This window comes from Hylobates moloch, unplaced genomic scaffold, assembly GCF_009828535.3.
Source record: "Hylobates moloch isolate HMO894 unplaced genomic scaffold, HMol_V3 SCAFFOLD_15, whole genome shotgun sequence".
In the NCBI taxonomy this organism is placed as follows: Eukaryota; Metazoa; Chordata; class Mammalia; order Primates; family Hylobatidae; genus Hylobates; species Hylobates moloch.
In genome coordinates, this window is record NW_026652290.1 from 26,247,382 (window position 1) to 26,274,051 (window position 26,670).

Genomic DNA, 26,670 nt, shown 5'->3' on the forward strand with positions numbered 1-26,670 from the left:
GGCTTAGGATTGACTTGGCAATGCGGGCTCTTTTTTGGTTCCATATGAACTTTAAAGTAGTTTTTTCCAATTCCGTGAAGAAAGTCATTGGTAGCTTGATGGGGATGTTTTCTTTAAAAATTTACTGAGTTAAGTAAGTTTACCACCTTGGGAGCATTTTTGATGTTAAAAAATTTTAATTTCTCCCACATATTTCATCTATTAGCATATTCTATGGCTCTTGAATTATAATTTCTAAAGTATATTTATGCTATTTAGTTTTGCAAATCTATTAAACATGATCATATATAGCAATGGTCAACTATAGACACTGTCATAGCAATATCTAGATTATAGATTATATTGCCAAATAAAAATAAAATGACACTGTGGTGATTACAAATGGTACATCATTGTTTTAACAATAAGCATTACCCTGAACCTAAGAGGGTAAAAGATATACAGTTACAGGCAATTAAATTTCCTTTCCTGTGAATGTTTTATTTATATCCTTGAACTACTTCTTCTTTGAGGTTTTTTTTTTCTCATTGATTTGCAGGTACCTTTTATGTAATCTGTAGATTATCATTTTGTCAATCATAATATTACAATTATATTACTCTTCCAGTCTGGGCTTGTGTTATCATTTGGTTTATAGCTTGATTGTGGTTTGTAGCTTGGTGTTTGGGGGTGATAAGGTCTAGAGTTACTTCATTCTCAGATGGGTAGGCAATTCCTAACTATCCAATGAACCCAATTGTTACCTCCTGCAACAAACAGGTACAGAGGTTGTCCCCAGACTCTGAAAGATACTTATGTCTGGGCTCCTATGTCTGTGTCTGCTTCTTACTGCTTATAGCTTCAGGTGTAAACCACAAGTTAATATGGTAGATTCTGTTGTTTTTCACTTTAATCTCTAGAAATTCCCTGTCCTTGTATTTTAACCTATGATTTTTTAAAGTATTTAAAACATTCAATATAACGTTTTTGATGTTTGCAATGGCATGAAAAGATCTCAAAATATGTTCAATTCACAGTATAAACTTTAAAAAAGTTGTATTTTCTGCTTCTGTTTTAATTAATTATTTAATATTACTATATATAAATATATGTGTGTGTATATATATATATATGCATATATATAAAATACGTGTTTGTGTGTATTTTCTCCTAGTTTCTTTTCTGGGATGGAGTGGTGGTGAGGATTATTTTAATGTAGCTTTTCAAATTGTCTAATGAATATATTTAAAACTATAAAATTCTCCCTTTATTTTCTCTTTGGCTATATCCTTAAGGTTGGAATATGTAGTATTGTCTTTGTCCTTTCCTTCCAAGCGGTCTAATTTTAATGATAATTTTAAAATCTAATTTTAAAAATCTTTTTAATGCTAGTGTTACTTATTTTTAAAATACAAGTGATTTTTTTTGACTCCACTGTTATATTAAATTCTGGCTTTATTTGGTTTTTGTAAGAGATTATAACATGTCAGCTCTGTTATGGCAGTTATTGAGTTCACGTGTGTGTGCATGCACATGCTCAAATGTGACTGTTTTCTTGTAAATGGCCCTTTGAATTAAAATTCTCTTTAATTCAAATACACAAATATGCAGAAGTGCTGAGCCTGAGGAGACTTCAGAGGATGGAGTTCTTCTCAGGACGAGAATTGGCAAGAGTGATGATATCAGCTCAAGCTTTCTTCTCATTTTTTTTTGTTTTGTTTTTTGTTTTGTTTTGTTTTCTAGTAAGAATACAAAGCATACATGTGGGGGTAAGAACACATGGTAATACGAAAAGAACAATCCCCAGGATCTTTTTCGCCACTCACAGACATGAGTTTGAATTTTGGTGATAGCATGGCCCATACTTAAAATGTGATCCATCACATCAGAAAAGCCCAGATTATGAACTTGCTGTTTTTCTCCCTCTATAAGCTAAGAAAAATTGTGGTCCTATTTTTTAGTCTAAGAATTCTTTGTTTTGCTTTTTCAAATGTTATTTATGTTTTCTTTCCCAGTTTAGTTTGAAAGGAACTTTACATATATATGCTCAAGTGCATTTGAGATACAGTAATGTCAATGTCCATTAAACTTCCATAAATTAATTTCCATTTCCCATTACCATTAAATAGCTTATGAATGACCAACTTTTATTCTGAGAATAACTAGCAACTTAAATAAAATACAAAGACAACATAGGACTGCTGAAATAATGAGGATGAAGGAACTGAAATTCTGTAAGAAGAGAACCACGAAGATGTCAGTTCATGGTTTTCTAGGGCCATTTACCAATGTTGGGTAAAGAACAAGAGACCAATATAATGGATTTTCATGGACAGAGGGCTACTTCTGGAAGACAGAAAAACATCTAAGCATTTGCCTGTCTTGTGGGGCTTATGAGAGAATATTGTAGTCTTGGGTGGTCAAGTTGTTCTTATTTCTGGATACACTTAAAATGGATATGCATAAAATGTAAAGAATTTTAAATGGGAGTATGTAAAGTGAATGCCCTATAAAGCAAATATAAAATACGAACCTATATAAATATAGGTATTGATACAGATATGAAGGTAGATTGATTACATTTATCTTTCTTGCTTCCTTATTCTTTTTAATGAATAGGATATATAGTAAAAGTCTCAGTTGCAGTGAAGATGAACAGAGGACCTTTGCCTTACTTCAATTATCAACGTCAACCTACTGAGAAGTAAAGCAAATAATTCTAAAAAGCCTCTGTGTGTGCAGGTGTTAATTAGGGCCTTAAAGTGATTACTAATATTTTAGGATCACAGTTTAGCCTGTTAAAATAACAACAATCTCTTTGTTAGTGTATGTTAAGCTGTATAAAAACAGTTTCTGTGTTTCACATGTAAGATGTTTCTTGAGTTTGTTTAGTTCACTAATTTTATGGTTCAGACAGTGGGAGATCTAACTAGTTTAGTACGTTCAGCATACTATATAGCTATGTGAATCAAACACATTTCAATATTTTTCTGTCAAAGTACAATATTAATTCAACCAAAGAAATAGTTGTGGCCTCCAGCTGTGTTATATTATTAACAGTAATCTCTAGAGATAATTATTATTGTCTACTTTTTTGAATCATTTGATATGCTTTGAAATTTTTGAATCTTTTTTTTTAAATCACATCAAATGATTCAAAAAAGTAGAGCATCATTTTAAATACATTAATTACCACCAACCATTAGTGATGAATGCTCTGCCCCCTCCAAAAATGTTTAGCAGTGCCTAACACACACATAGATCTAGTGGTGCCATAAAAGAAATTTTGAATAATGAGTGTGAAACATAGCATGCAAATAGTACAATTTAACTTTGCCATTTTACCTTGATTATCTTTTCTATACAGATACAGTATATAATTTAAGGTGACAAGTCTTTAGTAATCTGCTGGACAGTTGTAATCCTTGGAAATGCCAGGCTTCCTCACAAAATCCTGCCCTTAAAAATAAACAGCATCATCTGTGTTTTATGTCATATGTGGCTTTGGCCTCAATCTCTACCTTTAACTCATCAGGAACAATTTCATCAGTTACATGACTTCTGAAAAATAAGTGATTAACAATCATTATGCAGACATACAAACACCACTGAAAGGGGTTTGCTCTGAAAGCAGCTGAATGGCTGGTTTTTCTGTTTCTAATTAAATGAATTTCTGATAAATAGGCCACTGTGTTTGTAGATATATTTATATTATTTGCATTTGTTACGTTCTTCAAAGTTCATAACTGCTATATCTTTCTAATGTAATTATCTTCTATCAGTCATAAACATGTCTCCTTGTTCCATTTAATTCTTTTCAACTTTTATTTTCTTTTGTGTCACATTGTCTTTACCTTACTTTGTCATTATTTGTGTAGTGAATTACACATGTTTTTTTCCCCGAGTTTTTTACATCCTTTGGTTTTAAGTGTGTCACTTATAAATGGCTGGATTTTATTTTTGTTATTGTCCCTGATCTGTGTATGATGGTAGTAACAATAATAGCTAACATTGTTCTCTTACTATGGGCAGGAGCCATTCTAAGTGCTTTACATGTTAAGGATTGAATCCCCAGAATAATTTTAAGAGATAGTTATTAATCCTACTTTACACATTGAGCAATTACTTTCCATATGGTGGAGAGAACACTGGCATTCAGCAGTATGGCTCCAAAGCTTACTTTTTAACCACTGCGTTCCTTCATGTTTTGGTCTTTTTTTACTTCTCCATGTGTACTTAATTGAGAGCAAGAAAAGACAGATCAGGGAATATTATTCTTATGTTATCCTAGTCAGTGTAATGTATTAGAATTTATTTGGCTAAATGCTATAGTGTAGAAGTTATAACCCCTCTTTCAGGAGATTTATAGTCCATCAGGAAGTTAGGGTTGGCAAACATATCTATTACAACAAAGAGTTTTGCAATAGTCTAGAATGAATGCTGAATTATTTCATATACACTAGGTATACTGTAGAACTCAGAGAAGATGAAGAGTCTCATGAATAGGTTTATTTTAGGTATGTTGAACAATAACTATATTGATTCAGCTTGCAGTTAACCTGGTACATATCTTGCTTTGCCGTGCTAAGTGGTTACAATTGCAGCAAAATAATTTAGAAGCACCTATAAATTAATATATTTAGAAATAAGAGATATTGAAGGGGAAGCTGACAGCTTTTTCTTTGGTAGCTACTTATAATTTAAACATATATGTTGACTCATTTAGTCATTGTAATTATCCTGAAGGCAGAAGGAATACAAGGAGATGGAAAAAATAGCTATGTTTGTGCCACATGACACCCTTTTCATGTATTCATTCATTTATGCATCCTTGAATGTATGTATGTTTTAATACTTTGGTTTAATAGTCACTGAGCACCTTACTATGTGATTGGTATAATTACAGATAATGGGGATGCAGGAAATACCAGACAATGTAATCCTTATAACAAGCCCCCCAATTTACACACAATAAAACATATTCAACTGTTTTGAAACTAAGGGTCACAGTAGTGACTGCTAAGCGACAGAGTCACACATAATTTCTCTAACTTTAAAATCCATGATCTTTTCACTACTGTAACTTTCCACAGAGAATGAGGAAGCCTCTTAAAATGTTGCAATAAGATAGACATTTGAGTAGTGAACATTATTTTTACTTTCTCATTAATTCGTGAAATAATAATTCAATATTAGATACATTAATTTTAAAGAATTTTTAGTTGATGGATTCAGTGAATAATCAAAATAACCAAACTTTATTCCTGTTATTAAATATATGATTACTTATTGTTTCTCTATTATTTATTGACTGTTGTTTGCATGTCACAATAAAAATTGCATGTTTCTCAGTTATGTGGCAAAGCAATTTTCAGCAACTGTTTACCAATACTGCCCCTCAATCATTTATATTAATGGCTCCAAAATGTTTTTTGTTTACATTTCTTTCTGTAACAGTATAGAAAGACTGATGAAGCTGTTCGCCAATTATCGCTGGAGATATTATTCTAATGAAAAGAGGGGAAAAACATAGAATTTAAGACTCTAAAATTGTGCTATCAGCATACATTTTTTAAAATGACAAGAGGCCAGCCAACATCACTTGAGCTATTGAGCCTAAGAAGTTGACAGACAATACTAGTAATCCACTTTAAGTCAAAGCCCTTACTAGCATAACAATAAATTCATCTCCTCAGTATTAAGCTATCCAGAGACTTCCAGTTTCTTTTTCTTTTCTTTTTTTTTGAGATGGAGTCTTGCTCTGTCGCCCAGGCTGGAGTGCAGTGGCGCTATCACGGCTTACTGCAATCTCCACATCCCGGGTTCAAGCGATTCTCCTGCCTCAGCCTCTCAAGTAGCTGGGATTACAGGCACATGCCGCTATGCCCGGCTAATTTTTGTATTTTTAGTAGAGATGACGTTTCACCATATTGGCCAGGCTGGTCTCGAACTCCTGACCTTGTGTTCCATCTGCCTTGGCCTCCCAAAGTGCTGGGATTACAGGCATGAGCCACCCAGTTTCTTAGATATAAATGCATTTTAAAAACCCTCTCCGGAGACTTTTGAATCTAAATATCAGCTGTTATATTGCAATTGGAAAATTATTAGTATGCATAGGATTATGTCAAAAATGAAAAAGTAATGAATGGAGTTATCCCAACTCACACCAGTTCAAAGGTTACTTCCAGTAATTTCAGCTGTGTTCACAAATGCTGAAGTTAGCTTCCTGGTGGCCCTGGAGAGATGCCAAGCACATTTAAATTACCATGAAATTTAAACTGGGTGCAATACATTTTCTAGTGAATGACAGTCATCTGTCTGGAATGAAAAATGAACTCAGTTAACTCTCTGTATTGTGTTTTATTTCACCAATGGCCCAATCTTTTGCTTATTCGGAATGTTGGGTAATGCTTTTAAGAATTACAGATAAAGAATATACAGAGTGCATGGGCTAATGAGACGTCTGTCTATTATTTTCCTTGCATTGCAGTGAACACACCACCTATAAAATTATCTTAAAGTGTTCTCTTTGATTGCTATGGTTATAGGCCTAATGTTCAGCCCCTCTCCATCTGGTAATCTGTCTCTATTGTTTATTTAAATGCTAGCTTACCAAAGGACTTTGATGCAAGAAAAATAATACTGTCTTTTAATAGTTTTAGACTAAAACTAGAAAATTAATAATTTATTTGCATGTTTATATAAATTTTAACAAAAATTTTCACATATTCAGGAAAGATAGCAAATATTACAGTGAATGCAAGTATATCCAATTATCTTTTTTTAACTTTTAAGTTCAGGGGTACACATGCAGGTTTGTTATGTAGGCAAACTTGTGTCATGGGAGATTGTTGTACAGATTATTTGATCACCCAGGTATTAAGCCTAGTTCCCATTAGTTATCTTTCTCGATCCTCACCCTCCTTCTACCCTCCACCCTCTGGTAGGCCTTAGTGTGTGTTGTTCCCCTCTATGTGTCCGTGTGTTTTCATCATTTAGCTCCCATTTAGCAGCAAGAACGTGCAGTATTTCTTTTTCTGTTTCCACTTTAATTTGCCAAGGATGATGGCCTCCGGATCCATCCATGTTCCTGCAAAGGACATAATCTCATTATTTTTATGGCTGCATAGTATTCCATGGTGTATATGTACCACATTTTCTTTATCTAGTTTACTGTTGATTGGGAATTAGGTTGATTTCATGTCTTTGTTATTGTGAATTGTACTGCAATGATGATATGCGTGCATGTGTCTTTATGATAGAATGATTTATATTCCTTTGGATATATATCCAGTAATGATATTGCTGGGTCAAATGGTAGTTCTGTTTTTGAGGAATTGCCACACTGTTTTCCACAATGGTTGAACTTATTTCCACTCCTATCAACAATATATAAGCATTCCTTTTTCTCTGCAACCTCGCCAGCACTTGTTATTTTTTGACTTTTTAATAATGGCCATTCTGGCCAGGTGTGGTGGCTCATGCCTGTAATCCCAGCACTTTGGGAGGCAGAGGTGGGGGGATCATGAGGACAAGAGATTGAGACCATCCTGGTCAACATGGTGAAACTCCATCTCTATTAAAAATACAAAAAATAGCTGGGTGTTATTGTGTGCACCTGTTGTCCCAGCTACTTGGGAGGCTGAGGCAGGAGAATTGCTTGAACCTGGGAGGAGGAGGTTGCAGTGAGCCGAGATAGCACCACTGCACTCCAGCCTGGCAACAGAGCGAGACTCCATCTCAATAATAATAATAATAGCCATCTTAATGGATGTGAAATGGTATCTCATTGTGGTTTTGATTTGTGTTTCTCTAAAGATCAGTGATTTGAGCTTTTATCCACATGCTTGTTGTTCGCACATGTGTCTCCTTTTGAAAGTGTTTGTTAATGTTCTTTGCCTACTTTTGAATGGAGTTGTTTGTCTTTTTCTTGTAAAATTGTTTAAGTTCCTTATAGTTGCTGGATATTAGACCTTTATCAGATGCAGTTTGCAAATTTTTTCTGCCATTCTGTAGGTTGTCTGTGTATTCTGTTGGTAGTTTCTTTTGCTGTGCAGAAGCTCTTTAGTTTAATTAGATCGCATTTGCCAATTTTTGCTATTGTTGTAATTGCTTTTCACATCTTCCTCATGAAATCTTTGCCTATTCCTTTATACAGAATGGTATTGCCTAGGTTGTCTTCCAAGGTTTTTGTAGCTTTGGATTTTACATTTAAGTATTTAATCCACCTTGAGTTAATTTTTGCATATGGTTTGCATATGGTTTAAGGAAGGGGTCCAGTTTCAATCTTCTGGATATGGCTAGCCAGTTATCCCAGCACCATTTATTAAATAGGTAGTCCTTTTCCCATTGCTTGTTTTTGTCAGCTTTGTTGAAGATCAGATCTTTATGGGAGTGTGGCCTTATTTCTGGGTTCTCTATTCTGGTCTGTGTGTCTGTTTTTTTGTACCGGTACCATGCTGTTTGGTTACTGTAGCCCTGTAGTATAGTTTGATTTTTCTAGTTCTGTGAAGAATGTCATTGGTAGTTTTATAGAAATAGCATTGAATCTATAAATCACTTTGCACAGTATGGCCTTTTTAACGATATTGGTATTTCCTATCCATGAGCATGGAATTTTTTTTTATTTGTTTGTGTTGTCTCTGATTTCTTTGAGCAGTATTTTGTAGTTCTCCTTGTAGAGATCTTTCACCTCACTGGTGGTTGTATTTTAGGCATTTTTGCTTTTTGTGGCAATTGTGAATGAGATTGCATTGCTGATTTGGCTCTCGACTTGACTGTTGTTGGTATATAGGAATGCTAGTGATTTTTGTGTGTTGATTTTGCATCCTGAGACTTTGCTAAAGTTGTTTATCAGCTTAAGGAGATATTGGGCTAAGACTATGGTTTTCTAGATATAGGATTATGTCATCTGCCAACATGAATAATTTGACTTTCTCTCTTCCTATTTGGATGCCCTTGATTGCCTTCTCTTGCCTGATTGCCCTAGCTAGTACTTCCAATATTATGGTGAATAGGAGTGGAGAGAGAGGGTATCCTTGCCTTGTGCCAGTTTTCAAAGGGAATGCTTCCAGCTTTTGCCCATTTGTTATATATGACTGTTATTATTTTGAGGTATGTTCCTTCAATACCTAGTTTCTTGACAGTTTTTTTTTTAACATGAACGGATATTTAATTGTATCAAAAGCCTTTTCTGCATCTATTGAAATAATTATGTGGGTTTTGCCTTTTATTTTGTTTATTTGACAAATAACATTTATTGATTTGTGTATGTCGAGCCAAACTTGCATCTCAGAAATAAAGCCTCTTTGATTGTGGTAGATAAGCTTTTTGATGTGATGCTGGATTCTGTTTGCCAGTATTTTGTTGAGGGTTTTTGCAGTAGTGTCCATCAAGGATATTGTCCTAAGGTTTTGTTTTTCTTTTTTTTTTCTTTGTTGTAGCTCTGCTAGGTTTTGTTACCAGAATGATGCTAGCCTCATGAGTTAGAGAAGAGTCCCTTTTCCTCAGTTCTTTGGAATAGTTTCAGTAGTAATGGTACCAGCTCCTCTTTGTACATGTGGTAGAATTTGGCTGTGAGTTTGTCTTTTCCTGGGCTTCTTTTTCATTGTTGGTAGCCTATTTATTCCTGATGCAGTTTTGGAGCTCCTTATTGTTCAGTTCAGGGATTCAATTTCTTCCTGGTTCAGTCTTGGGAGGGTGTACGTGTCTAGGAATTTGTCCATTTCTTCTAGATTTTCTAGTTTATGCGCATAGAAGTGTTCATAATATTCTCTGATGTTTATTTTTACTTCTGTAGGGTCAGTGAAAATATCACATTTGTAGCTTCTAATTGTGTTTATTTGGATCTTCTCTTTTTTCTTCTTTATTAGTGTAGCTAGTGGTCTATTTGATTATCAATTCTTATATGGAAGAAATTCCTTCAAAAATTTGTTGAAGTGAAACAGGGCAGATCAAAATGTGCTTATATTCCCTTCTGATTCCTATATTCTTTTTCTCTCTAGAAGTACCACTTTTATATAAATAATATGTCTTTGCAGTATACGTTTCATAGTGTATTACATTTGTATGTATCTATAAACAATATTTACTGTTGTTTTTCATGTCACTGAAACTATCATTCTGTACATATCGTTCTGGATCTTGCCTATTCATTTCAGCATAACATATTTGATATTTTTTATTTGGTTGTTTTTCTGTGGTTTTGCACTTTATGAATATATCATAATATATAACAGATTCTCATGTTGATAGATGTATTAATCAGCTTTTTGTTATTGCAAATAACTGCAATTAGAGCATAGTTTCCTTGGGCATGTAAAAAGGCTCTATATGTTACAATCCTCAAGTCCCATTTATGTTCATCTGGAAATTGATTCAGTATCACAAAGTTATTCTCCAAAGTTTTTTGTACCAATTTATACTATCAGCAGTTGCTATGAGTTTTCATTTCTCTAAATCTTTGCCCACTTTTGGATTGGTCTTTAAATTTTTTTCATACCACTTTTAGAATTCGATTGCTGAATTCTAAAAGTGTTGAAACTCTAAAAGTATAGAATTCTGAAAATTCATTGGATTTTTAGATTAATTTGAGGGAAAATGACATTCCTATAGTATTAAGACTTTGGATCCAAGATTATACTCCTAATTATTTGGATTTTCTTTCATGCCCTTCAATAGCATTTTGAGTATTTCCCCATGAGGTTATTGCATATTTATTTTACATTACATTTTAACTTCCTATAATTTTGAAATTATATATACATAAACTTTTTATTTTAAAATCACTATTAGGTTTTCTTATGAAAAGTTTTTCAGCCATATTTCTAGACTTTTTTTTTTTTTTTTGAGACAGAGTCTCGCTCTGTCGCCCAGGCTAGAGTGCAGTGGCTCGATCTTGGCTCACTGCAAGCTCTGCCTCCTGGGTTCACGCCATTCTTCTGCCTCAGCCTCCTGAGTAGCTGGGACTACAGGCGCCTGCCACCACACCCGGCTAATTTTTTGTATTTTTTTAGTAGAGATGGGGTTTCACCGTGTTAGCCAGGATGGTCTCAATCTCCTGACCTTGTGATCTGCCCCCCTTGGCCTCCGAAAGTGCTGGAATTATAGGCGTGAGCCACCACGCCTGGCCTGTCTGGACTTTTTGTTAGTTATAATTGTGTGAGTATATATTATGTTATGCTTTCTATACAAACAATCCTAGTATTTAATTTATAACTTACAACATTTTATATTTTTTGCAATTCTAATATTTGTTTTATTTCATTCAACAGTATTGCATAATGAAATCTAAAGTCATAATAATTATATAGAATATTTCTGTTTTTTTTTTCTTGTCTTAAAAGGGTACACATCCAGTGTAATCATCAGGTATGATTTTTCCAAAGTGGGATGGTATGTAGATAACTTTTAGTGATTAAAGAAGTTTTCTTCTATTGCTAATTTAATACGTTTTTCTTTTTTAAAATTATGAATGGGTTTTGAATCTTACAGATCTATTTCTTCCTCCATAAAATTAAGATTTTATACATTAGCATGTTAATATATAAATTATATTTTAGATACTGAGTTTTGGAATTTACTGAGTATTGTTTTTCCCCCATCAAATTAGGTTCTTAACAGTTAATTTGTTAATACAGTTTAATTATATTCTAAAACTTATTGGGATTTTTTCCTTAATGATGTTAATATAATGAATTGCAGTGGTAGATTCTGGAATAAATCCAATTTATTCTACTTGTTTTTAGTAAAGTGAAATGTAAATTTAGTTTGTAAATAATCTATTTATAAATTGGTTATCTATGTATTTAAATATGATATTTACTTATACTTTCCTTAGGTTATACATGTGCAATTATCAAGATTATCTAACCTCACAGAATGATTTGGGTACCTTACCTTCACTATCTAACCTGAGATCAGTTGTATTTGAAAAGAATGTATACTCTTGAAGGTTTGTAAAAACTGACCTACAAATTGATGTGGGCCTCATATATTTTTGGTATATGGAAGTGAATAAGTAAATGACTGCTGCCTTAATTCACTTCATTTTTGTTAGTTTATTCCAGTATTTTCTGTTTATTTTTGCTACTTTTAGTAAGACATTTCTTTGATTAAAAAAAATTGTCATCCTGGAGACATACTCCTGAGCATTCTACAACCTCTGGAGCTGATCTGGCCTAGATGCTCTGTAGCTCTGCTGCCTGCCTTTCATCACAACACTTCCCTTTATGCTCCTCCGATCCATCATCCTTCCTTATCTCATGTGTTGAATCTCCAGTTTAATAGATCTCATGTCTTCCTCTTTGTTATTCATTCCTGAATTTTTAGAAGCAATCCTAAAGGAGCTCCAGGCAATGGAAGTAATATTTTTGTAATGTTCGTAATACCAAAATTTTTTTTAACTCTCTCTTGAGTGATAATTTGGATATAAAATTCTAGTTTCAAAATAATTTCTCCTCAAAGTTGTGCAGTAATTTCTGGCCTTTTGCATTTCACTATTACTCCTGAAAAGTTCGATTTCTCCTTTTTTTTTTGAGATGGAGTCTCGCTCTGTCGCCCAGGCTGGAGTGCAGTGGCTCGATCTTGGCTCACGGCAAGCTCCGCCTCCCAGGTTCACGCCATTCTCCTGCCTCAGCCTCCCGAGTAGCTGGGACTACAGGCGCCCGCCACCACGCCTGGCTAATTTTTTGTATTTTTGTAGAGACAGGGTTGCACCGTGTTAGTCAGGATGGTCTCGATCTCCTGACCTCGTGATCTGCCCACCTCAGCCTCCCAAAGTGCTGGGATTACAGGCATGAGCCACCGTGCACGGCCCAACCCTTCTTTTTATGTCCCATATCTTTGGCCTTCTTTGAATACTTTTGGAATATCTTTTTACCTTGATGGTATAAATAATTTCAATGATGTATTTATTGCTAATCAGTCCCTTTCACTCATTGCAGTGAGCATTTTGTGGGCCCTTCCAGCTTGGACTTAAAAGTTCTTCAGTTCTGGAAAATTTTATGATTATTATTCATTATTTCTTTCCTTTGTTTTACCGATTTTTATTGGAATGCTTATTGATGTGTTGGACCTCCTGATTTGATTTGCCTTTTTTTTTTTTTTTTACTTTTTTCCTCACTTAAAATTCATGTCTTCATTTTTTGTGCTGCCTACTGAAATTTTTCATCAACTTTTTCTTCTCACTGTTATATTTACTTTTGTATGTCAGTTCTCTTTTTTATTATTTTCAACAGCTTGTTCTTTTATATAAATCCTCTCTTTTAAATAGCATCCTATTCTTTTTCAACAATGAAATGTAATTTATTACTCAGCATATTAAAATATGTGTTAAAGTTTTCTTCTAGTCTCTGAAGTATTTATGTTTGTCAAAGTTTCTGATATTAAGATTTATTTTAGTCTCTAACTTTTATGTTAGTGACTTTGTTCAAATGTCTCAAATGCCTGATTATTTTTCTTTCCTACCTCCCTCCTTCAATTCCTTCTTTTCTTTCTTTCTTGCTTGCTTGCTTGCTTTTTCTTGCTTGCTTGCTTGCTTTTTTATTGTTTTATTTGTTTAAGTATATTTAAGAGGTTTTTTTTTTTAAAAAAAAAAAGCAAAGATACTGGGTGCTAGATAGTGGCTTTCTGACTGACAAGCTTAAATGCAGAATGAGCAATGAGATGGGATCCAAGCACTTTCTTGGAGGAACGCTAAGTCTAAGATGTGTAAGCATTTTCTTTTTTCATGGACTTTTTTTTATTTTTGTTCACAAATAATAATTGTACTTACATATGGGATGCAGAGTGATATTTTGATACATATATACAATGTGTAGTAATAAAATCAGAGTAATTAGTGTATCCATCACCTCAAACAATTACCATTTCTTTGCATTGGGAAAATTTAAAAAATTTTCTTCTAGCTATTTGAAATATACAATAAATTATTGTTACCTACAGTCATCCATAGTATTATAGAACACTGGATCTTGTTCATCCTAGCTAGCTATAATTTTTTTTGTGTCTGTTAACCAATCTCTCCCTATCCTCCCCACCCTTCTCCCCTTCCCAGCATCTAACAACCACAATTATACTCTCTCCTTCTATGAGATCAACTTTTTTCAGCTCCTACATATGAGTGAGAATGTGTGGTATTTATCTTTTTGTGCTTTACTTATTTCACATAATGTCCTCCAGCCTCATGTATGTTGCCACAAATGACAAGATTTTATTCTTTTTCATGACTTGATAGTATTCCATTCCATTTTCTTTATCTGTTTATCTGTGTATGAGTATTTAGGTTGTTTCCATATCTTAGCTATTGTGAATAGTGCTGCGTTAAACATGGGTGTGAAGCTATCTCTTCAATGTACTAATTTCCTTTCCTTTGGAAAAATACCCAGTAGTGAGATTGCTGGGTCCCATAAAGTAATTCTTTTTGCAGTTTTTTGAGAAAACTTGATACTGTTTTTCATAAAGGCTATACTAATTTACATTCTCACAAACAGTGTATAGGGTTCCTTCTCTCTGCATCCCAACAGCATATGTTATTTTTTGTTTTTTTGATGATAATTATTCTAAGTAGGATGAGATGATAGATGATTGTGGTTTTTATTTGCATTTCCCTAATGGTTAGTGATGTTGGGCTTTTTTTCATGTAGTTCTAGGCCATTCATATGTCTTCTTTCGAAAAATGTTTATTCAGATACTTTGCATACATTTTAATAGAATTATTTGTTTGTTTGCTTGTTTTGCTGTTGTATTGAGTTCTTTGTATGTTCTGGATATTAATCCTGTGAGGATAAATGATTTCCAGACATTCTCACTCTACAGATTGTCTCTTTGCTCTGTTACTTCCTCAGCTGTGCATGAGTTTTGCAGTTTGATATAGTCTCATTTGTCTGTTTTTGTTTTGGTTGCCTTTGCTTTTGAAGTGAGACCTATACAAATTTTTTTTTTCAAATCGATGTCATTAAATTGTTCCCCTATGTTTTCTTCCAGTAGTGGTATAGTTTGGAGCCTTACATTTAAATCTTTCATGCATTTGGAGTTGATTTTTGTATAGGCTAAGAGATAGGGGTCTAGTTTTGTTCTTCTGCATATGAAAATCCAGTTTTCACGGTACCATTATTTAAAGAGGCTGTCCTTTCCACAACGTATGTTCTTGACACCTTTATTGAAAATTATTTGGCTATAAATATGTGGATTTATTTCTAGGTTCTCTATTCTGTTCCATTAGTCTTTGTGTCTGTTTTCATAACATTCCCATGCTGTTGTAGTTACTATAGCTTTGTAGAAGGTTTACTCCTTAAGTCATCTCCTTTTAGTCCTTAAGTCATCTTCCAGACTTTGTCAGTATGTGACGTACAGGTATAGTTTGCAGGTTTGGTGTGCTGTAAAGTGGGTAATGGTCAGAAGCTTAAATGCTAGCATTCTATAAAATGAATTGAGAAATTTTAGCTTCTATATAATTTTTTTTTTTTTTTTTTTAGACAGAGTCTCGCTCTGTCACCCAGGCTGGAGTGCGGTGGCGCAATCTCGGCTCACTGCAAGCTCCGCCTCCCGGGTTCACGCCATTCTGCTGCCTCAGCCTCTCCGAGTAGCTGGGACTACAGGCGCCACCACGCCCGGCTAATTTTTTGTATTTTTATTAGAGACGGGGTTTCACCGTGGTCTCGATCTCCTGACCTCGTGATCCGCCCGCCTCGGCCTCCCAAAGTGCTGGGATTACAAGCGTGAGCCACTGCGCCTGGCCTTCTATATAATTTTTTCAGCTGACAAGCCCCACATGTAAATGTACCCATTAAAATATTTATATTAGTCTGAAAGATATATCTAGTATTTCAGAAAATTTCGTAGAAATTTTTCAAGCAATGGAAGTCACTAAAGTATGTGTTCTTTTGTATACTATAACTGCTCAGTGAAGTTACACTAGTCATCACCTATTGACAGGACATTCTTAATATGATTAATCATTGATCATTAATTATTGGTTGTTGCCGGCCAGGTACAGTGGCTCATGCCTGTAATCCTAGCACTTTGGGAGGCCAAGGTGGCTGGATCACCTGAGGTCAGGAGTTTGAGAGCAGCCTGGCCAACATGGTGAAACCTCATCTCTACTAAAAATACAAAAATTAGCCAGGCGTGGTGGCAGGTGCCTGTAGACCCAGATACTCAGGAGGCTGAGGCAGGAGAATTGCTTGAACTCAGGAGGTAGAAGCTGCAGTGAGCTGAGATTGCACCATTGCACTCCAGCCTGGGCAACAGAGCAAAATCTCCATCTCAAAAAAAAAAATTATAGATTGTATTTGTAATTAAATTACATATTTAAATATGTCCAATCCTTGTGGAAGAAAATAAAATAAATGAGCCTAGATGGCAACATACATTGGCAGCATGTGTACTAAGTATTCTCTAAAACAGAGTCTCCTCAATCTTGATACTTTCCACCTCTATGTCTTTTGGGGTACAGTGTAATGTTAGGGACCTGGACTAAGTGTCTAGGTAGCTTTTCAGTTTCCTTAATCAGATTATATTTGGCCCATTTTTTATATTTATTATGTGCATGAATATTGTACTGTACCAAGCTAATCTACCATCACCAGAGATAGAAATAAATCTTTCTTTTTTTCAGTCCTGGACTGTGGGAAGAGGCTAGAGGGAATAATTTTCACAGTCTGGCTAATTGGCTCTGTTCCATGGCCACAGTCATCCAACCTAACCTGGATAACTCATAAGTATGCCAAAATGGGGAACATAGGAGATGATATAATTATACGCAGCATGATTGTGCTAAAATACTATACATATTTTTGGTAAATATTTCTGAGTTTGAACATTGAATCTGTAAAAGGGAGAGAACTTGGTATTTTTTATTTTGGTGGCTTTCAATGAAATCACTTGTTTAAAAGGTGCTTTCAAAAATAATACATGGTAATGGTAGAAAATATGAAAAATAAATTTCAAGGAAAAGATTATAATCCCCCATCAAGAAGATATAATAATCACTGTTAGACTGCTGGCATAATTCCCTCAGGTCCTGTAACCATGAGGGTATTATGTAAGTTAAAAATGAATATCTTTTATTCAACAAATATTTCTTGAGTGCAAATTCTAGGTCATGCTCTGTTCTACATGTTGGGGATACAATAAGCAAAACATTCTGCACATGGCCAGCTTACATTGCATTGAGGGGGACAGAAAAGCCACATGAAAACTAAACTTCATAATGAGTTAGAGATAAGAACTAAATAATAAAGAGTTAAAGGAAAATTTTGGAGGGAGGGTGCCATTTTAGATAGCATTGTTGTCGAATCCTCAATGAGAATATACCCTTATAAAGTGCATATTAAGAGTTTATAACTAATTAGATTTAAAGTAAGTCAGATAATTGATTTCAAGTCCTTTATTATGTTTCCCTGCTAAAAAATGAATTGACTTCTACTTCCATCATCCAGATAGTATAGGATCACATTGCCTCAGTACATTCCGTGACCTGATATGTAGATGGGCTTTAGTTTTTATTAGGGTTCCTCAAGTCATGTTTGCTCTACACCTTCCTTGTCATTTGTCTTAGTACATTCAGGTTGCTATGACAAATTAGGTAATTTATAAACAATTGCTCATGGAATGTATGGCTCATGGTTCTGTAGGCTGGGAAGTCCAACATCAAGGCACCTACAGATTCAGTTTCTAGTGAGGGCTTCACAGGTAGTGCCCTGTTTCTGAGTCCTCACATGGTAGAAGAAGCAAACACGTAGTCTTCAATCTCTTTTATAATTCTATCTCTGCTATCTAGCACATTCTTTTTTATCCCTTTTATAATTCGCTAATCACATTAATGACAGCAGAGCCTTCATGCCTTAATCACTTACCCAAAGGCCTTACCTCTTAATATACCCACAGTGAGGATTAGTTTTCAGTGTGAATTGTGGAGGGACCCAATCCGACTATAGCATTGTTCTTCAGAGGCTTTCACCTAAGAGTCTGGCGTATGTACCAAGGATGATTCTTGGTGGATCCTGATCTCTAAAGCTTGCTCTCAGTCTGTCAATCCCAATGTATGTATCAGCCAATGTTCAAGAGGAAGAACAGTGCTGAATATCAGGCTCACTTTTCTTTGCATCTCTCTCTCTCTCTTTTTTTTTTTTTTTTGCTAGCTAGAAGTTGTTACTTTTATTTATTTATGTAATTCTAAATTTTTTTTATCTCCATAGGTTTTTAGAGAACAGGTGGTATTTTGTTACATGAGTAAGTTCTTTGGTGATGATTTGTGAGATTTCTGTACAACTCTTTTTAGGGTATCTCAGCCCCATACGTTCTAAGTGTCTTGGTAGCTTTTCAATTGCTTCAGTCAGATTTCATTTGGTCCATTTTTTTTCTATTTATTATTTGCATGAAGATTTTACTGTACCAAGCTAATCTATCATCACCAGAGATAGAAATAAAATATTCTCCTTTCGGTCTGTAACGTTATCCAAGCCTGTAACTGTGCATATTTTTCCTTTTTCTCAAGCCATGCGTGGCCAGTCTTCTCAAGAATTTAAATCTCCATGAGGCTGCAAAACATGATCAGTCTTACTAAATGGGGTATGGGAGTAACAATTTAGATTTAAATTTTTGTTATTTGACTCTGCCCTTCATCTCACTGCTTGCAGCACCTGATATTCTCTAGCTAAATCTTTGCAGATGTTTGTAGCTTGCAGTGAAATACTTATTCCCATTTCCTTCAGAAGAGTTTTGTTTTCTTCTCATCTCTCAGAGTTGTTATGTCAGGTTCCACTCTCTCTCACCTTTCAATCTCCATAATTTGTAATTCATTATATTTCCTAGTCTTATCCAAACTAAAATATTTGTTCTGTTTTTCTGTTGTTGGTTGAGTTCTGTTTTTGACATTTACTAAAAAAGGGATTTATTATGCTGTTTAACAATGGAATACCCGGAAAGTGTTTTGTCTATCCATATATGTAAGTGAAAGAAGAAGTAGACAGCTTTTCTTATCATGTGAGAAGTCTTATTTTCTTTACTAAATCTTTTGCCTGAATGGGAGACTTAACCATGAACTTTGTCCTTCATGGGTTGAGTCTACCAACTGTCAGGTTTCACATTAGGTTGTGTGACTGTGAAAAACATAGTTTTGTCCTCTTCACCTCTCCCACTATTCTAAAGACAAAATAAGAACAACTTCATTTTGGGACCAGATTTTCTCAAGCAGTTTATTCATTTTCTACAATGAGTGTCTTTACTGGAATAGCCACCACAGTTTGGAGACAACCTTCTGAGACAGGCACTCCTTTAATTGTTACTTGTACTTATTGCCATTATTTGTTCTTATGTCTTAATTCATGACTCTGAAGTCACAGAACATGGCTCCTCATGGCTTTGTCAGTTCTTACATGTATAGCAGCCTTCAGGATCTGGAATGGGCCATGGGGCTCATTCCAATTTGTTTATCGTAATCCAATGTACTTTCTATTTTCCAAAAACATGTTAAATCTCGAATCTACTGATGTCATCTCTTCTCATTCTTAGCACAGTTATGAATGTATTATCTTTAATTTCTTTTACTTTACTTTCAGATATATTTATACCATATTTCAATTTCTTTGAATGTTTTTACTTTGGACATTAACTGCATATGATATTTGAAATTTATGTTACTGTGCTCTAAGAGGTGAAGATCTAAATTTTGTTTTATAAGAATACATAATAAATTGGTTTTCGTTTTTAAGAATAGGTAACAAGTTGGTTACCTATTCTTATTATTTATTACCTAGTAGTAGTCGTAGGTAACAAATCCGTTCTAGTTTATAAATAGGTAACAAATCGGTCCAAGACCTACATGGAATAACTCAAACTTTCTCATATCAAGTGGATAATTATCTTTTAATATAATTCAGTTAATTTTAGGGGATCATACACCAATTTTTTCTGATTTCACATTGTTTCAATTACTTAGATTTATGACACATATAAATATTTGCTACAACCACAGTTTAAACTTCTTGTCAATGCACAAGTGTCTGTCTTCTAGGTATTTTTTTTTTTCTAAATTGCTCACATATTCTCTTCCACTGTTTGGCATACTGATTTGGGCACTTAAAATAACTGTTTAAAGAAGCAGAGCAAAAGAAGGGATCTTAGTATTCAAATCCAACTGATGCCTTTCAGTGGGGGAGAAGACTACATTTCAGGGGGAAATGTGATTTAGTAAATATTTGAGTCAGTTACTAAGTCCGTGAACACCTGACACCACTTCAGGTACTCTGCTCACCACCCCTTGAATGTTACCCATTCATTGCTCTCTACTAAGCATATAGTAAAACCTAGAAAGGGATTACCTGGCAAGTATGTCTCTCTGTTTTTTTCCAGGCACTTTAGGAACATACACAGAAAATGAAAGCCCATTATTTGAACAGATTTCATTAAACAAGAGCTCTACTTTAAGAAGAAGAAAAAAATTGTAGACTACCAGATGTTATGGATCTACAGGTTGGATTATTTGTGTTATGATTAAGCAAAGGTCATTAAAGATCATTAAACAGATAATATATTTCACTCAGTGCTCTGAAGATAATTGACATCCCTTATTATCAACATCATTTAGAAGCCGTTAGGCCTTTTCTCTCTTTTGTACAAACAGCATTTTTATGAGTTAAAAACCTGGGAGTGAGTGGTGGGCATAAGGCAGTGTTCATTTGGAAGCAATAAGAATACAGTCTTAAAAGTGAAGCCACTTCATTATCATTTCATATAAAACATGGCAATCTTGGCTGGACTGTGAAACTCATTTCCAAGTGTGGCCAGGCTCCAAGTGAATGCTTGCTATCACAGAAGCTGTATGTTTTTATTAACCCAGGACATGTCACTGATGACGACAAAAATTTGCGCTTCCTGACTCCAACTTTATTTCTAAACTAATTATAATTATATTATATTTCATTAGATCGAAGACACTATCAACTATTATTTATTGCTAAGAAAGAAAATACCTCTAATAAAACTTTTACATGTCGTCAATTTCAGGATACATCTCAATGTCTGATAAATTAATATTTTTAAATTGACAAGAATTATAAGACAAAGAAATAAAGCACATAAGGCAGAAGGCAAAAATAATTCCTTTACTACTGACCAAACTGTTATTAGAAGAAGTGTGTTATATTTGAGATGCTGACATCTTAATACTGAGCCTCAGAAATAGCAGAATTGTACACAGCACAGTTCGACTGGTAGGATTCCACATATGGCAGTTGTACATCATGATGGGTGCAACAGAATATACACTTCTTGCAGACAGTTCACTTGCAAAAGTAAGGAGGAAGAAATGAATTGTTTATACACACCTAATATCTTCTTCCACACTCATACAGATAAGACACTCTACCTCCTCCAGGACACGATAGGTAGAGGGGAAGATGGTTTTCACTAAGTTTCTCTTCAGGAAAGGCCTCACAAGTCGTGATGTGGCAGGAAGGAAACCTCCCCCTTTTAATAAATATGTACATCAAGTAGTAGAAAGTAGTAGAAAACATATTTTTCTTCTTTTCACCCTGCTCAAGTGATAACAGTCTTAATTCACTTCTAGAAATTTGCTTAGAAAGTCAGACATGTAAGACCTGAGGTAGACACCCAGTGTCCTCTCCTACAAGACTTACAGCACTTAAGCTCCCAGTAGTTTTAAAACCAAGAAGAGTAGAAACGAAACTCCTGTCCTGCACATTTTACACTCTCCAGTTATTGTTGATTACAGTCCATAAGAAAACTGGTGCTTCACAGGCACCATAGAGAACCCTGGTGGTAGCAGAAAACTGATCCTGTTCACATGTCTCATTTGCATTATTTTGTATGATTCCTCCCCTGTTTGTATTAGTGCATCACCTTATGCCTTAGATCCCAGGTTGTTCTTGCATCCAAAAATCTCCTTTTGGAGTCTCATGCTTCTTTGGGGCACTCAGTTGCTTACTTACTCTGTGGCTGGACTCTATGTCACTTTGAGTCCTAAAAAGCAATATAAATAAATAATACTTTAAATGGATTAGGAACTATTTTAGGCTTAGGTGTCAATAGATGAGGGTTTTGTCCTGAACCCCAGTCTTATCTGTAAAAAAAAGATGTCAGCTACTAGAGACTTCTGAGATTTCTTCTTACTCATTTCTTTGTTTTGTTTTATTCTGTGTTGAATATTATTTCAGGACCTCATGCCCAACACTATATAGGACACAATAAATAATTATCCCAATTATTTTCATTAAGCTTACACCATAATGACTTAAAATCAATTTGCAAAATTAAAGTAAAAAAAGAAACTTCATAAAAAATTTATTTAAAATGCTTATAAGTAATAAGAGATGTTACATAATAATGTGTAATTGCTCATTAAATAAAGATCACAGAATGATCATACTTCCAACCAGATTTTGGGAATGTGGTCTACTGTGACTGGAAAAGCAGGGAAATTTTTTAGACAGGAGAAAATTTGAGCCAGGCATTGAAATAGGAGTAAGAATTAGAAAGCTATAGTAGATGAAGAAGGCTGATGAGAAAATTTTGTAGACTGAGGACCGAGAGTTTTGTCCTTCTCTTCATCTAAGGTCAGCAACCACTTCATGATTTGCTTTTGTGTCCCATTTTTCCCATTTGGTGTGTATAAGAACATGAGCAACTTACTTGGCCTCTGTGTACTTTAGCTTCCTCATCTGTAATAAGCAATAATTATACAATCTTTATAATTTTATTTTAAAGATTAAACAAGTTCCTCCAAGCCAAGTGCTGAAAATGATGCTTCTTGGCATGGCAACACTCAATAAGGCATTATTATTAAACTTACATTATTTAGCTAGTTAACATCTACTTATCTTCTATATCTGAGCACAAATGTTGATTCTTAAAATAAGTATAATCCATTTAACAAGCTCTGGTCTTAGCATTTATTATGTTTGGTTTTGCATTTATTTTTACTTTTACTTATATGATTACTTGATCAGTGTCTATCTGCTTCACTTCACTTTAGAACAACAACAAGAATTGGGTCTGCTGTTTTCTCCAACATAACATCCCAACTTATTCACAGAGAAACACAGAATCCAAACAATGCCAAAAAAGGCACATAAATGTGTTTGCCACCTCCTGCCCACCTGTAACATTTCTTTCATCTTCTCCCCACTGTGCTCCATCTAGCTTCCCCCATTCTAACACAAAGGGGGTCTTCTTGCTGGTCCTTGAACATACCAGACACACTTAGACCACAGGACATTTCCACTGGATCCTCCCTCAGCCTACAAATGCTCTTGTTCTTCATCTCCAAATTGCTTACTCCTTCACTGCCTCAGAAATTTATTCAAATACGACCTTCTCAGTGAGGTCTACAACTAGCTACCTTAATTTAAAAATGTAATCTACAAAACTTCCTATCTTCCTTCCATGCTCGCTTTCTTTTTTTATATATCATTTATCTCTAGGGAATTCAATATACATCTAATTAATTATTATATACCTGTTTAGCCTTCCTCAGTAGATTGCATACTGCATGACAGCAGGAAATTTTGTCTGCTTACTGTATCCCCAGGTCCTAAAACTGTGCCTTATATATAGTAGGTGTTTATTAAATATTTAGATAACTATGTAAGATAACTATGTAAGATACTGCTGCATGAGTGAAATAGCAAGTTGTATATGTTTTTTGTGATCATCATGGATCTTGCATTGAATTCTCAAAAATGTGAAGAATTTGGTTATGTGAAAATATGAGAAGTGGTTTTCTAGGGTGAAAGGAGGATGGAATTGGAGAGAAAAGACCATTTCTCATTGCAACATATGTTTAGTGTGACTCTAGGCAAAGGCATTAACATCTCCAAGCTTCATATCCTCATTGTTAGACATCAAGCAGCAAATGTCTAAGGACTCTATGTTTTACTAATAGTTATTATTTACACTACCTGTCTATTTTCCTCAATGGTCTTTTAGGGCAACATAGAACAAATATTGATATGCAAAATTTTAGGTGATTTATTTTTGCAAGCCTTTCAACCTTGCAATAACTGGCTTTGCAAGCAAGGCATGTCCGTTATCTAACTGAAGTGAGGGTTTTTTGTTTTTATTTATTTAATTATTTATTTTTACCAAAAGTTAAGACTTCATTGACATTGCAAAATGCCTTCTTGTTTTATTATTCTCACTATCACTTATCACCATCATAAAAACCTACAATCTGTGAGAAGCAGTTGGAAGAGTAAAGCTATAAATGTACTATACATGCCAATGAGAAAATACTGGCCCTTAGAGGTTCATCTGGTCCTTAACTCTCATTTGCTTTCATTATTTGTGACATGTAACTCCCACCTATGCAATACTGAATACAATAAACAAACAAAAATGTTCAGGATCTGTAGATGTCTTAAATAATATTTTTGAGAGTATCACCAGAGTAAACTTCAACTGAGAAGACAAAAATCCCTTCCAAAAAAACAAAAATGCAACACAACATTCAGGTGTAATGGAAAGCAAAATACAATAAGAAAAGAAAGAATGCAGGTTATTACTGAGTAAACAAGAAAAAAGACTCATGCTGAATTGATTTCAAACAATGATACCCTCAAATGAAGGAAAAAATATATATAAAAAGTAGCAACATAATAATACTATTTTTTATGGATAGGAAGACTCAATACTGTTAAATATTAATTCCCACAATATTATACATAAATTAAACACATTCCCAATCAAAATCCCAGATGGATATTTTAAAGATATTGAGAAGATTATAAAATTTATATATAAAGGCAAAGAAGTTAAAATAGCTGTAACATTTTGAAATAAAAAGAATAAAGCCATAGGACTCACACAATGCCTTTAGTATTCACCATAAAACTTCAGTAATCAAGACACTGTGGTAATATAGATGAAAGGGAAGACACATCAATCAGTTGAACAGAATGGGAAAGAATTCTGAAACAACCCCCCAAAAATATGGCTAGTTAATTTTTGAAAAAAGTGTAAAGGCAAATCAATGGAGAAAAAAATTTTATTAAATAAATGGTGATAAAATGATTTAACATCCACATGTAAAAAAAATGAAAATTTACCTATACTTTATATCATATAAAATTGAAAAATATTTAAGTCAATTATATACATATATATAAAATCAAATAAAATTAGAAAATCATTCAGAAAAACTGGAGAAAATATTCATAATATTGAGTAGATAATGAGTTCTTCAAACATCAATGGCACAATCCATTAAAAAAATGATACATCAAAATTCATCAAAAGTGAAAACATTCACTCTCTAAAAGATACTATTAGGATAAAGTAGCATTATTAAAACTCAAAAATAAAACCAAAACAACCAATTAAAAATGTACAAAAATATAGGACTGGGCAGGGGAGGTAGAGAGGAGGTGAGTGGAAGGGAGGGAGAGAATGGAGTCAGTAATAATAACTGAAGGGTAAGTGGAGCACTGGAAACTTTGATACATTGCTATTGAGAAAGCAAAATGGCACAGCCACTGTAACTGGTAGTTTTCTATAAATTTATAATATGATTCAACAATAAATCCTAACTATTGACCTGGAAGAAATAAACCTTATGTTTACATGAAAACCTTCTGTATGTGAGTGTTTACAAGAGCTTTGTATATAATTGGTAAAAAAACCTTTAATAATCCAAATGTGCTTCAAATGGTGATGGGTAAACAAATCATGATACGGCATTACAAAGCAATACTGCTCAACAGTAAAAGGAAGAAACTATTGACACCTACAATCAACATGGGTGAATCTTAACTGCATTATTCTAATTGTAATAAGACAGACTCAGGCTATATACAGTGAGGAGAAAGACTGACTACAAAGAGGCAACACAAGATAATTTTGAGGAGGGGTGATGGAATAGTTCTGTATCTAGATTGTGGTGGTGGCTGTACAATTCTGTGAATTTATCAAAACTTATAGAACTATACACCGAGAAGAGTGTTGTTTATATTATATAAACTAAAAACTAAAAAGCAAACAGAAAAACATTGGGGTTTTGCCAGTCTTACAAAAGTTTCTATTCATGCTGCTCAAAAACAAGAACAATTTCAAAATAGAATGACCCTTGTGTGAATAAATCAACAAGCATCTGAGCTTCACATTTATTCTGCTCTTCTTCTGTGAATATATTATAAACTCATAGCATTTCATATTTAATTAATTTTCCCCTGTATTTGTATACCTGGACTATACCTGGACTTTTTGAAAATTTATAGTATGGCCACCTTTTAAAACTAAATGAAATTCCATGAATATTCTATTTATTTACTGTCTTATAGAAGTATAAATACATTCTACTCTGACACTACTGAATCTTTGCCCCACTGAAATATATGTTAATTTTGAATTCTCAAAACTATGAAGAATTTGGTTATGTGAAAATATGCGAAGTGGTTTTCTAGGGTGAAAGGAGGATGGAATTGGAGAGAAAAGACCATTTCTGATTGCAACATATTTTTAGTGTGATTGTCGGCAAAGACGTTAACATCTCCAAGCTTCATATCCTTGGAATATATGTTAATGTTAATGCTGCTTTGCACAAAATTTGCTCATTCTTATTTCTTCTACGGTTATTTCTCCCTAAGCTGATGTAGAAATATTTAAAGCCTTTCTCTTTCAGAAAAAAATAATATCTATTGGTTATCCCAACCCTACAAAGTTCAGCATTGACAT